The sequence below is a fragment of the Ciconia boyciana genome, chromosome 2 (genome assembly GCF_034638445.1).
Source record: "Ciconia boyciana chromosome 2, ASM3463844v1, whole genome shotgun sequence".
Taxonomy (NCBI): domain Eukaryota; kingdom Metazoa; phylum Chordata; class Aves; order Ciconiiformes; family Ciconiidae; genus Ciconia; species Ciconia boyciana.
The window spans coordinates 22,722,197-22,735,506 of NC_132935.1; the positions used below are offsets into that span (position 1 = coordinate 22,722,197).

General features: G+C 36.9%; 1 protein-coding gene across 10 annotated transcripts in view; it reads right to left on the minus strand.

The window, feature by feature from the left end:
• RIMS2 (regulating synaptic membrane exocytosis 2) overlaps positions 1-13,310 on the minus strand; it is a 494,921-nt gene that overhangs the window by 415,833 nt on the left and 65,778 nt on the right. The window lies entirely within an intron of this gene.

Sequence of the window (13,310 nt, forward strand, 5' to 3'; positions counted from 1 at the left end):
ATTAAAGAGATACATTCATCTGTAAAATAGAAGACCTGACTGAAGGTTTCATGATATAAATGTTTTGAGGACCATGCTCCTTTTGGAACATACCTGAAATGTTTTGGATATCTGTTCAGTCATTCTCAAATCTCTAAAACCAGAACTAGAGTGAGGACTACTACCACCACACGACAAAAATCTGCACCTGGTGATGAAGGACAACTATCTCATCTAGTATGTCTTCCCTAGGTAAACACGACAGAGCTCCACACCCTGTAGTCAGCCTTTCTAAATCAGTCTAGTCCTTTCCTGCCATAAATAAGGGAGGATAAATAGACATTTCTTTCCTCTAGACTTGCTGCCCCTCCACACCTCTTCAACTAAGGCATGAATACTTCATTTTATTTTTATCTAATGAATTGACCAAATACTCCAACTATTCCATATCAAAGGAATAAAACAAGACAACAGCGAAAAGAACACTTAACTCAACCTCACTCATTCTGAAACATGTAATGCAATCAACCACTGCAAATACATCAAAATAAAAGCATATAACTGAGAGAATAAACTATTCCAAAGACAAACACCACACTGATCCATAGCTATCAATTAAACAGAGATGTTATTGAAAGGACTTGTGAGTTTAAAAGCAGGTAACCAACATTCAAACTTTCTTCCGAAAAGCTCTGCAGCTGGGAAGCCTAATTGTATTTCCAGCAAGCCTAATTATGTTTCCTGACTCCAGGGGACAGGAATTCCCCAGATACTGATGACTGACAGGTCTGGTTCTGCTTTCAACCTGCAAGTAAGCAAAAATACCCACTGCTATGTGAAACTTGGCATGAAAACCAACTGCTGTTTCCACTGGTATCATTAGCAGCTGGAAGTGCTCAATACTTCACAGTAGCATTCAGCAGTACCTGCAACTGGGTCATTTGTAGAAGTCATTTGCACAGGTACAAACTACTTTCAGTACTCGCATTTAATAGCAAACATTAAGATGTAGGGCTTAAACCACATAGGTAGCCTTTGTGAAGTGCCAAACATCTTTCAGTACCAAAGAAACTCAATGGAGTTAAAAGGTATGGACCAGCATTTCTAGAGTTACTGTCACTAACTGTTTTAGAACCTATTTCTTGGTTCTGAAATTGGTTACTGATTCATGAACCTGATTTTTTCTCTTTTAGAATTTGATCCAACTTTTTGAGGATACTTACACAGTTATGATGTTATAATTGATTCAACCATGACCACTAAATCTCTCCTCTCTCCTGAATATTTATTCAACATTGTTCATTATGCTCTTTTCATGTCTTAATATCAATCATACATGATAGAAAGGGCTGCTAGTGTTTATTTAAGAATAATCTCTACTCTTGGTGCAAAATAAAAATATTCAGAATCTTTTATATCTCAAATTACTATTCATTAAAACTACCCTTTTGAAAGCCTTTTTTATTACACCAATCACTACTGATTTAAGAAGTCTGATGTATTTGATAAAGATAATTAAAAGTCTTCAGTAAAGTCACTCTGATTGTTTCAGGAAATGTTATTTCAACTTCTAAATAACCTTTTATACATCTCTGACTTCAAATTCTTGGTCAGCTTTCTTCCCAATTCATCCAATAATTAAAAAATGTCTCCTAGTTATTTTCAGAAGCTTTCCAATCACTCAGTAACACGCACAACAGAAGAAATGAAGGTATCTTTTGTTCATGCTTTCTTACTATCAGTTTATATGGACAAAAAAACAGGGATTACTCTGGGAGAAAGCTACTGCTGTGTAAAAACGAAACAAGTCACCACCTCTCATTAGTCCTACCCTTACTCATGTGTGATACTCAATATTCTGGGGTTTTATTCCACTTCGGTAAAAGCCATTCTGAGTTTTTCCAGGTGAAACGTTAAGAGGATGAAAGAGACTGAAAGAAGGTAAGAAGGAGGAGGTACTGAAGGACTGTTTTAATCTACAGCCTCATGCAAAAGGTCTAGAGAACCAGCCCAGGAGAAAGTAGCTCTTAGCCTATAATACCAGGTGAGCCTATTTACAAGAGCTGAACACAACAGGGAGCTCAAGTCAGCAGTTTCCATGTAAAAACAGAAGCTTTAATGCCAAAATGAGCCCAGGTTAACTGTGCCATAAAAATATTTCCCAAGTGATGAAGATAGACACCCACATCTCTGCTGTTTTGTGCGAGTGCTTCCTGAACATACTCTTTACATTTACAGTGCCACTAGGGTAGCAACATGACTCGCAGAAGCATCTTTTTAGGGAAGAGACTTTAGGCACACACTATATATATATATACACATTCCTGTGTGTATATATATATCTGTGTCAGTTCATTTAAGTCACTAACAAGTTCTAACATCCTTTGATTTTGTGATTCTGACCGCTAAGCTTCTTATTTTCTCCTGGAAACCTCAACCAAAAAGAATACTAACTAATAAGAATCTATTTTGACACATTTTAAAACTAGATAATACAGACAACACCATAATGCATTGAGCTGTTCTTCAAATCCACTAGTATCAACTGAAAATTAAAATGTTTAGAACATTGCAAAAGTGCTGAATACCTCACTAAGGCAAACATTGTGGGCTGAAGACATTTAAAAAAAACTGTTGGAAATACTATGGATTAATTGCTTTCAAAAGTTCATGAACTTCAATGTCCCTGATGATACAAGTGAGAGCCACTAGAATAATTGAAAGACACGAATCTCGTGTAATTAGTGTTTTAGACAGTTCAACCTCATGATGCCATGTTCACATATATGCATCATAGAAAATACTGACCACAATAACTGATTTCCATGGAGAAGAAAACTGTAATAGAGTTGACTAGCTCAGAGAGCCAAAAGAAAATAGAGTGGGAGAGAAAACTTGCCAGAGAGAGATGGACACACAAATCTTTGAACTAGAAAAAGGGCAATTTGAGTTTGAAAAAGATGGTCTACGAAAATGTTTTTTCTAACCAGAGCCCAGAAATACTTCAGTTAGTGATGACAATTGCATGCTACAGATCTAAATTCTCCACACACTGCAGGGGTCCTCTTTGCATGTTTACAGTACATAAATCTGTGCACACTGACTATTTCTGTCAGAGGTCAGTGTATAAGGAAACAATAAACAACCATTCCAGCTTTCAGAGTCACAAATAAAACAAACATACAACTTCATACTCTGTTGCTGACTTCAGATCCTTCCTCTTACATGGCTATATTTTTTATTTACAAGGACATTTAAGACACTTTTTTCATACACTCAAAAAATTAAAAAGCTCTGTTAATTGTCTTCTACATTGCAAGAAAAAAAACCACCACATTTCCTTATAGGGATTTGGGATATTTGTCACCTCATTAATTACCACATCTTGGTCTGATTTAAGTTGTTATTGAAAGTACTATCACCATTACTAGCTGGTCTTCAAATTGTAGCAGGATCAAAAGTTGTTAACAGAATGTAGTAACCCTTCCAATTCTCTCCCCCATGCCACTGTGGGGGGAGTGAGCAAGGGGCTGTGTGGTGCTTAGTTGCCAGCTGGAGTAAACCTTGACACCAAATCACATCATTACACCTTCAGATCATACACCAAGCACAGCCTGGCTGTACCATATGGTCTTCTCCTTTAGGTCTCAGACTAGGATTCTGACTATGCAGGAATGCCGTAGAACTGCTGAGCTCCCAAGCTTCCCTTCAGTTTCAAGCACCTTAACTGTATTTCCATATGATAAAGCTTTTGTACTGAGCCTATACTCCCAATGGGAATATTGAATCAGCAAGAAAAATTTACTAGAGGGCAAAGAATGATTTAAAGCAAGTGACTTAGACAATACAACGCCCATGGAAATTCAGACTTTGGTATTTGTTATGTTCACAATGAGAATCATGAACCTGGCCACTATTCATCAGTGTGATACCACTTCCTGTATTCTTTATTTTCTACCCAAGTATCAGATGACAAATGCTCCCCACTTGAAGAGAAAGGCAAAAGCAGCAAAAAGCTGACAACAGTTTGTAGCAACCTGCAAACAAAACATAAGAACCAGAAGGTATTCTCTTTTTCTTTTCTTTTGCTTAATTTCTGCCAAGTCATCTCCATGAATTTGACTAAGAGATTATTTTAACAAAATAGAAGCTCTATAAGAAAGCTAAGAATATGTTGCTTATGACAATATTTAATTGTTTAAAAAAAACCAGTTATTAAAAGTTACTTCTGCAACCTTGATTTTCCTCAAAACTGACATTAATAAAAAAGATACACATCATTTAACCATGAATGGTTAAAAATTGAGACATAATCCATGAAAAACGCTCTATACATAGCAGCAGCTATGGGTGCACTGACCGGTCACTTCTAAATAAAAATCCAGATGTCTCTACAGTGTAAATCTGTATTTTCAACAATTAATAATCACCTACATTTCCATATATGCTCTACCCTGAAAGTGAGCCTGCCCTTTGTAAAAAGTGAAGCTTTTTTAAATATTTCCAGCAAGGTTCAGTCAGACTGCCTCAGCAAAAACAGCCACTCCTTTACCAGCTTAGTCCTTGACAGATACAAAAAAGGAAATAAAGGAGCAGGTATCTGTAAGGGACTGAAAATTGCATGGGAAAGTAGAAGCATGTTAGAGGAGGGAAACAAAAATGTAAGTAATGGATATTCACACCCTTGAGACATAAGAGCATAAGGGAAGTTGCTCACTTAGCAGCAGAGATGGGATAGGAACTATACTGAATAGCCACATGTTGTTACACATGTAAATGACCATTTGCAGTTTAAAATGATCACGAACATCAGGGAAACCAAGGTTCAAAATTTATTTGGCAAGCCAAAAACATCTTGTCCCGTTTTTTGGAATAATTTCTGATAACAATAGAAGTCTTGGAACTAGTAATATTGCAAGTAAAATAAGGTTCACATCACTTTTACTCACAAAATATAGTTTATCCTGTCATTTTAAGGGGAAAGACTTTAAATTATTAAGAATTATACCTAGCCAGTTAGAGTGCAGCAGCTGTGATATGATCCTCTCTAGAAGTTTTGACCTTCCTAAGACAAGACTTGATAAACTTCATAAAAATTAAACTTGCTGTATGACCTTTATTGTCAGTTCTTCACAGAATGAAATGCAGAACTCTTCTTTGGGAAAAAAAAATCCATTATGGTTATGGCCAGTGCCAAAATGAGTGGATAGCCTCTATGTCTTGCAAGAACACCTTTTGCCACTGTCATGAAGGCAGGTTCCACTGGAGACTGAGGTCACTAATTCAGCTGCATGCTTAACGTGCTTTTCTCTTATTATAGTAAGAGTATCATTTCTGTCTTGTTTAAGTTACGCTGAAGCCAGCATTTTCTAAATCTATTTGCTTATCTCATTCAGACAACCTGTCATCCCTCTAGGGGTACTGTCCATTTCTTTTGGAAAGCAGTTCAAAGCAGGATGTTGTCAGCATATTAGTAGCACCACAGCCCATGACATCCACAAACTCTGAGAAATTTCAAAAATTACAACAGAAATACTCTCACACAAAGCTTTTAGGAGCTGATTTAATTATGTTACAACATATTGAAGTCCGTATTGTCTAGATAGCAATGGGTTTATTTACACCTAAAAGTATATACCTATGGAAACATTCTGTTCTTCAGTCATACCAATTATTTTTACTTCTTATTATGTTGCATAACACAAAATATCTAGACACTTTAGTATATTAATAGTTCAGATATAGCTTCATTTCAGCCCTACCTTATAAATAAGTGGAATTATTTTCCTTTACTACTATTTTAACCAATTTCTTATTTTAATAAAGTATATACATTTGGATTATCTCAGTTTGGGGTGCTTTTTTCACCTTTTCCTTGCCCATAATGTTAACTGCTGGCCAGCTAAGTATTTTTGGTTGTGTTCTTTTCTTTCTACTTGCAAGTCTGTTTTTTAATCCCAGATCCTCAAGGAATTCCTCATTATACCATACTACCCGATTTTTGTTTAAAGATTACTTTTTTCTTTTACAAATAGATATTTTCTTAAACAATAGGTTAGTCACATTGTCCCCGAGTATTTTTTGATGTGAAATCTATTATCTTTGAACTATCACATTCTGTGTGTTCGTCTGCAGAATTACAAATCTATGTATATTTTAGGATTAAAATAGATCAGTTGGATTCCAACTTAAATATGGAAATGTATTTCTTATGATCACTATATTTACCTGTCCCCAACATGTTTATTTTTGCCTTCTGATAAAACTGACATCCACCATATTGATGACTACTGTCTTAGCCTCACAAACATTTTGAACAATCCAACCAACATAAATAAATCTTTCTTGTATTAAATACTATGAGGAAAAAATCTGAAAAAATCTAGGGCATCTTTACAAGTCAGGCAACCATAATCTTATGCTGCAAATGGTATAAATTTAACAGTCTCATAACAGTAAGAGTAATGATCAGTCATCAGAATCACACAACAGAGGTTGTTCAGGTACCTCGCATTTACTTTATTATGGAGACAAAAACAGTTTTATAGTTAAGAAGGTATTTTGTGGATTTATATTTGACTTAGAGATATCTACAATCTCCTTGTTTCTTTTTTTTTATACTGCAAATTGTAATTTCATTTTTAGCTCATTTACTCTCCATTTTCTTTCCATCTCACTGCCTAAGAAAATAAACACAGTGGAGTGCTAGACTTCTCATGACTCCAATTTCACAAGTGTATTGGCTGCAGAGACATATTTTTCTCTTTAAGAAAAATATTCCTTCAAGTGGAGTGTAATTTTCAACAGGTTCTATTAAAAAACATACTGAACAGGAACTACACAGACTGCAAACAAAACCTGATTACTATATATGGTGTAAATTTTACTAAATAGTTGTTTATGTGGTCTTGCTACCACACCTGAGGTAGATAATCTGAAGAAATTCAAACCTACCTAGTGGTTTGCAGACATATTGTTTACAAAGTAAATTTAGAATACAAAAATAATGATCAATTGATTTATGTTAAGTATTTGAGAAATGCCAATCTATCTTAACTAGAATTCATTGAAGATGCTTATAAATGGAGCAATCTATTTCAAAGACTAAAATATCCAGTAATATTTCCTTACCAGACATTTCTAATTTTATGAAGAAAATAATATCTAACCTAAGAAAGTCTACTTGTCAAATGCTGAATTTGGAGACTAATAAGACTGAATTTGCATCATAAACCAAAAAAAGTGTGTATGTATTGCATCTTACAATTTATTCTGCTCTTTTGCACAACTTTATGCAACGGTGCCTTAAAGGAGATGTGGAATAATGACACTGTCTTCTTTATAAATACAGTACCTGTTCTTTACAGTACTTACATTCATATACTGAGAACTTTTCCATTACATCTAGAGCCACTGAGGTGCTGATCTCTTCTCCCTGGTATCCAGTGACAGGACATGTGGGAATGGTTCAAAGCTCCACCAGGGGAGGTTCAGACTGGACATTAGGAAGCATTTCCTTACTGAAAGGGTGGTCAAACACTGGAACAGGCTTCCTAGAGAGGTGGTCGATGCCCCAAGCCTGTCAGTGTTTAAGAGGCATTTAGACAATACCCTTAATAACATGCTTTAGCTTTTGGTGAGCCCTGAAGCGGTCAGGCAGTTGGACTAGGTGATTGTTGTAGGTCTCTTCCTACTGGAACTATTCTATTCTATTCTATATCAACAGCACAGGGCATGTCAACAAAACTATGTGTGTGATCACAGAGAACAGGTATATATTGTGAAAATCTGGTATTACTCGACATTTCAACTAGCAAAGGAATTAAAATGTAAAAATCAAGCATTCTTGATGGGTAATTTCTTTCATTTACAGTAGTTTGTGGAACTCAATTGAAAAAAAAAATCTATCTCCTCAAGACTACAGGAGAAGGCATTTTACTGAAAATTTTACTGGTTTGCTGGAGTGCTCTACCAATAGAAAAATTAATTTAGCTTACAGAAAAATATGCAGGAAAAGGTTTTACTAAGTATCATTTTACAGTAATTTTCAATCTTCATTTCCCTATAATGACAACATAACTTCAAGAAAAACATAAAAATATCTATTTATTAACAAGCCATTTTTAGAAGAAAAAATCCCCCATGTTGTGCTAAGCAATGTACATTTTTTATCTCCCCCAGAATTAGTCTAGTGAATGTACAAAAAGGCAATTAAAGATTTTAATATATTTATTTTGAAATATTTTAGGTACAAAAGGCATTATGCTTAATGGCTTTTGATGCTGACTGTATTTTGTCTAATGTGTATTAATAATGACCTCATAATTATCAAAGCAAGAAGAAAGGCTCGATTCCTGCAGCCAAAGTCAATGATAGTTCTCTTACAGTTCTTAGCAAACAACCAAACCAACCAGAGACTCACTTCCAGCCTGAAAATAAAAGAATTGTTCATGTGAAAACAGAAAAAAACCCACCATCTTTTCAATATTTGGATATCTGTAAGCAGCAAACATTAGAAACTTTCTTTCCTAAGCCACTGTATAAAATCACAGAGTTCTTGATCCTGAATACTGTGAGTGATGCTTGTCACCCTTAACTCAACAAGATCTAATAGAATTTTTAAACGGAGACAAGGCAACAAGGATGATCAGAAGCACAGACTGCCTTTCATAGAAAGAGAAACTCTGACTCTTCAGCTTAAAAGGAAGACTGTATGGAATATAAAAGACTGCATGGAATATAATAGAAATGTGTAAACGTTATGCATAGTATAGACGAAGTACCTAAGGAATTACATAACACAAGACTAGGACTCCCCAGTGAAATTAATAGGCAGCAGGTTTAAAGGAAACAAAGGGTAACTACTCTTCTATAAAGCACATAATTAAATTTTAGAATTAATTTTCACCAAGTTCTGAAGCCAAAAATATAAATGGGTTTAAAATGGGACTGAAAATACTTATGGCAGATAGATTCCTAATGGCCATTAAATAAATACAGCAATATGCATGCAGCCTTTGCCGCAGGAAGCCACTAAAATACCTGAAGTCAAGTGGCTGTATCAGAATTAGTCTATGCATGCCCTCCTCCTTAAGTGCATTCTTAAATATCCATTGCTGGGCACTGCCAATACACTATTAGACTAGCTGAATCTTTAGTGCCTCTTAGTATGGGAATTCCTCTATTTTAATTGGAGCTTATTACCATTACATAATGTTCCAAGATTCATACAAAACAAAAATATAAACTCCAAGTCAAACCCTTAGGCACAAAGAACACCACCAAATCCTAGTGAGGAACAATCTGAATATAACTTTTTCAAAATAATATGTCATATGAATCTGAAGAAACAAAAATGGACAGGCTAATTGCTGAGCATCAAAAGTAGTTGCTTCAGGGGGCAGCTAAGGATTTCTACTCTGTATGGATGACAACATGGAAATATCTTGAGCACTGCAGATAAAACTCATGATGAAGTACACACGAGCTGGAGATAAAAGTATTCTTCATCAACGAAGACAAGATATGCAAGACCACTCTCAATAATCTTCGAATGACCATGAAGATTGGGAGAGGTGCCTGATGACTGGAGGAAATCAAATGTCACTCCTACCTTCAAGAAGGGCCAGAAGGAGGACCCAGGGAACCACAGGCTGGTCAGCTTCACATCGATTCCTGGGAAGGCAATGGTACAACTAATCCTGGGAACCATTTCCAGGCACGTGAAGGACAAAAAGGTGATCAGGAGTAGTCAGCATGCATTCCCCAAGGGGAAGTCATGCTTGACCGACCTGATAACCTTCTACAATGAAATGACTGGATGAAGGGAGAGCAGTGAATATTGTCCACCTTGACTCCAGTAACGCTTTCCACGCTGTCTCCCATAAGAATCTCACAGAGAAGCTGATGATGTATGGGCTGGATTAGTAGACAGTGCAGTGGATTGAAAACTGGCTGAATGTCTGGGCCCAGAAGGTCGTGATCAGTGGCACGAAGTCTGATTGGAGGCCAGTAACTAGTGGTGTACCCCAGGGGTCAATACTGGGTCCAGTCCTGTTCAATATCTTCTTTAACGATCTGGATGATGGGGCAGTGCGTACCCTTAGCAAGTTTGCAGGTGACATCAACCTGGGAGGAGTGGCTGATATACCAGAAGGTTGTGCTGCCATCCAGAGGGACCTCAACAGGCTGGAGACATGGGCTGACAGGAATCTCATTAAGTTCAACAAGGGGAAGTGCAAAGTCCTGCACCTGGGGAGGAACAACCCCATGCATCAGTATATGCTGGGGGCTGCCCAGCTGGAAAGCAGCTCTGCAGAAAAGGACCTGTGGGTCCTGGTAGTTGAACATGAGCCAGAAAGGTGCTCTTGCAACAAAAAACAGGAATTGTATCTGGGATGCATTAGGAGGGGTGTTGCCAGCAGGTCAAGGGAGGTGATCCTTCCCCCTATTCAGCACTGGTGAGGCCACACCTGGAGTACTGTGTCTAGTTCTGGTCTCCCCAGTTCAAGAGAGACATGGACATACTGGAGAGAGTCCAGCAAAAGGCCACAAAGATTATTAAGGGACTGGAGCATCTCTCTTATGAGGACAGGCTGAGAGAGCTGGGACTGTTTAGCCTAGAGAAGAAAAAGTTCAGGGAGGAATCTTATTAAATATACACAAATATCTGAAGGGAGGGTGCAAAGAGGACGGAGCCAGGCTTTTTTCGGTAGTGCTCAGTGACAGGACCAGAGGCAATGGGCACAAACTGAAACACAGGAGGTTCCATCTGAACATCAGGAAACACTTTTCACTGTAGGGGTGACTGAGCACTAGCACATGTATCTCTAGCCCAGAGAGGTTCTAGAGTCTCCACCCCTGTAGATATTCAAAAGCCATTTGGACATGGTCCTGGACAACCAGCTCTTGGTGACCTGGCTTGAGCAGGGTGGGGTTGGACAAAACGACCTCCAGAGGCCCCTTCCAACCTCAACCATTCTGTGATTCTGTGGTACAGAATTCATGTCCAAGGGTGTCAGACTAATCCTGCCTCTGCCCATGAGGACACTCAGTCAACCGTTCTTCAAAAATACTTTCACCAGAGCAAAATGGAAATTTGTAACATGATACCTTATGTTTTCAACCACTGCTATGATTCCTTTTCTGCCTTCTCCCACCACACTTCATCCTCCTCAGATTAACTGTAAATAAGTTTTTTCAACAGCAAAATTGGACAGCCAGACATATCTTGAAATCCATTACAGACTCAGATACTGACAGTGATTTTAAGTGGAAAAAGCTCTGATACATATGGACAGTGGTAAAAATTTCTTCAGACATACAGAGCTCCATGCTGCTCCCCAGCATCCCACAATGTTCCCAGGTACAACAGTTCTCTGCAAGGCATTAAAGTCAGAAAAAGAAATTAAAGAAAGAAGTTGCACCATTAGTATTTCTGTTGAATTTTGTCCCTGAAAGTTTACAATAATCACAAGAATAAATCATGTTTATTAATAAATTAATGAAATTATCACAAATAAACAGTGCTGGAAGACACTTTAAAAAGTCACTTAGTCCATTCTCTTGTCCCAGCACAGCAGCAGCTACACTTGTGTCTCTGCTAGCAGGTATTTGCCAAACCCACTCCTTAAGATTTTCAGTGATGCAGCTTCCACACAAGCCCTAGGCAAACTATGCAAGCATTTTAAGTTTTATTTCTGTTAAGAAGTTTTCCCTACCAAGCTGAATCCTCCCTGATGCAACTTAAGTTTACTCCTTTCTGCTTCACCAGCAGAAGCATGGAGAAGAGATTATCTCCTTCCGTTTTTCAGCAACTTTATGCATAATTAAAGATTTGTCCATCTCCTCCAACCCCTGGGATTTTCTCTTCAGGAGCTAAATGACCTCATATGTTTCAATCTTTCCGTATACATTCCATGTTTCTTAGACATCTGATTATTCATTCTTATTACTCTCCACTGAATTCCAACTGCTCCACATCATTTTTGAAGGATGGTGTCCAAAAAAGGGCACACTATTCCAGGTGAGACCTTACCAAAGCTTAGCAGAGTGAAAACTTCTTCACAGCGCTTCTAGGCGAGCGTCTGTACATTCCAGTATGATATTTATCTCTTACACGATATTGGCTCCTGCTCAACTTACATACTATTATGGCTCCCAGATTCTCTGCCAAAGAAATTCTACCTATACCATTTTTCTCTATCCTATGTCAACCACATAAACTATCCCTACGTAACTACACCACCTTGCATTTATACTTTTGAATGGCATCATAACCATAACTTGGATTTTTCAGGATAATTTTGGAATATAATCCTGCTATTAGATGTTACAGTTCTCCCAGCCTTGTGCCATCTGTAAATTCAATGAGTATACAACTTAATTATTTAATTAAAACACTGAACAAAGCCGGTTCCCAAAGAGATCACTGTTCAAAAAAATCCTTCCATAATATCAGTAACCATTTATAAATACTTTTTGGCAACTATAACTCAACTATTTACACTGAATATATAGTATTTTCAGTTTCTTCAAAGCCATATGCTTCATATGTACAACATTGGTAAGCAGAACAAACTTTGCTGCATGAAGGAAACTGGGAATACAAAGGAGGTACTGAGGTGTTATGAACAAAACGTAATATTTCCAGTATCTAACAATAACCAATAAAGAAAACTCCACTACTAATATTATAGGCCATTTTATAAGAACTTAAGTGAGGATATCAGAAGCAGAGCTCAGAATAATACCCTGCTTTAGAGAATATAAATTTTATGACCTATTTCTCCATTTAATTTTGTGAAAATTTCTCACTGTATATTCTGAAAAAATAATTCACAGCTTTCATGGCCTGCAAGTATGAAACTCCACTTAAATATACATATTTTAAAATAAACTAAAACTGATTCTGCCTGGAAAAGAATTACCAACAAATAATACTCAAGTTTTAAACCAGTTATGCATGGGTTCAAAAGCAAACATTTCTTTTATCATCTGAATTTACAAGGCATTCCCTTTTAGAAGATAGAAAAGACAGCAACTTAACTGTTTAAAGCTTAAATAATATTAGAAGTCACAATTTAAGAATTTGAAAACTTGAAATAATAAATATTTTTAGTTTCTCATTATTAAAATAATATTTTCAGCTCCATGCTTTACGTTCTACTCTAAGACTGAATGTCCTAGCTTTGCCAGTTTCTGTTAAATCTTAAAATTTTCAGATAGCAAGAAAAGTAAAATTTTTCATATGGCTCTCATACTGGCTTAGCACTGTAAAAGGTCCATGGATGAAATACCGGCCCCATCAAAGTCAAAATTCCCTCAGCTTT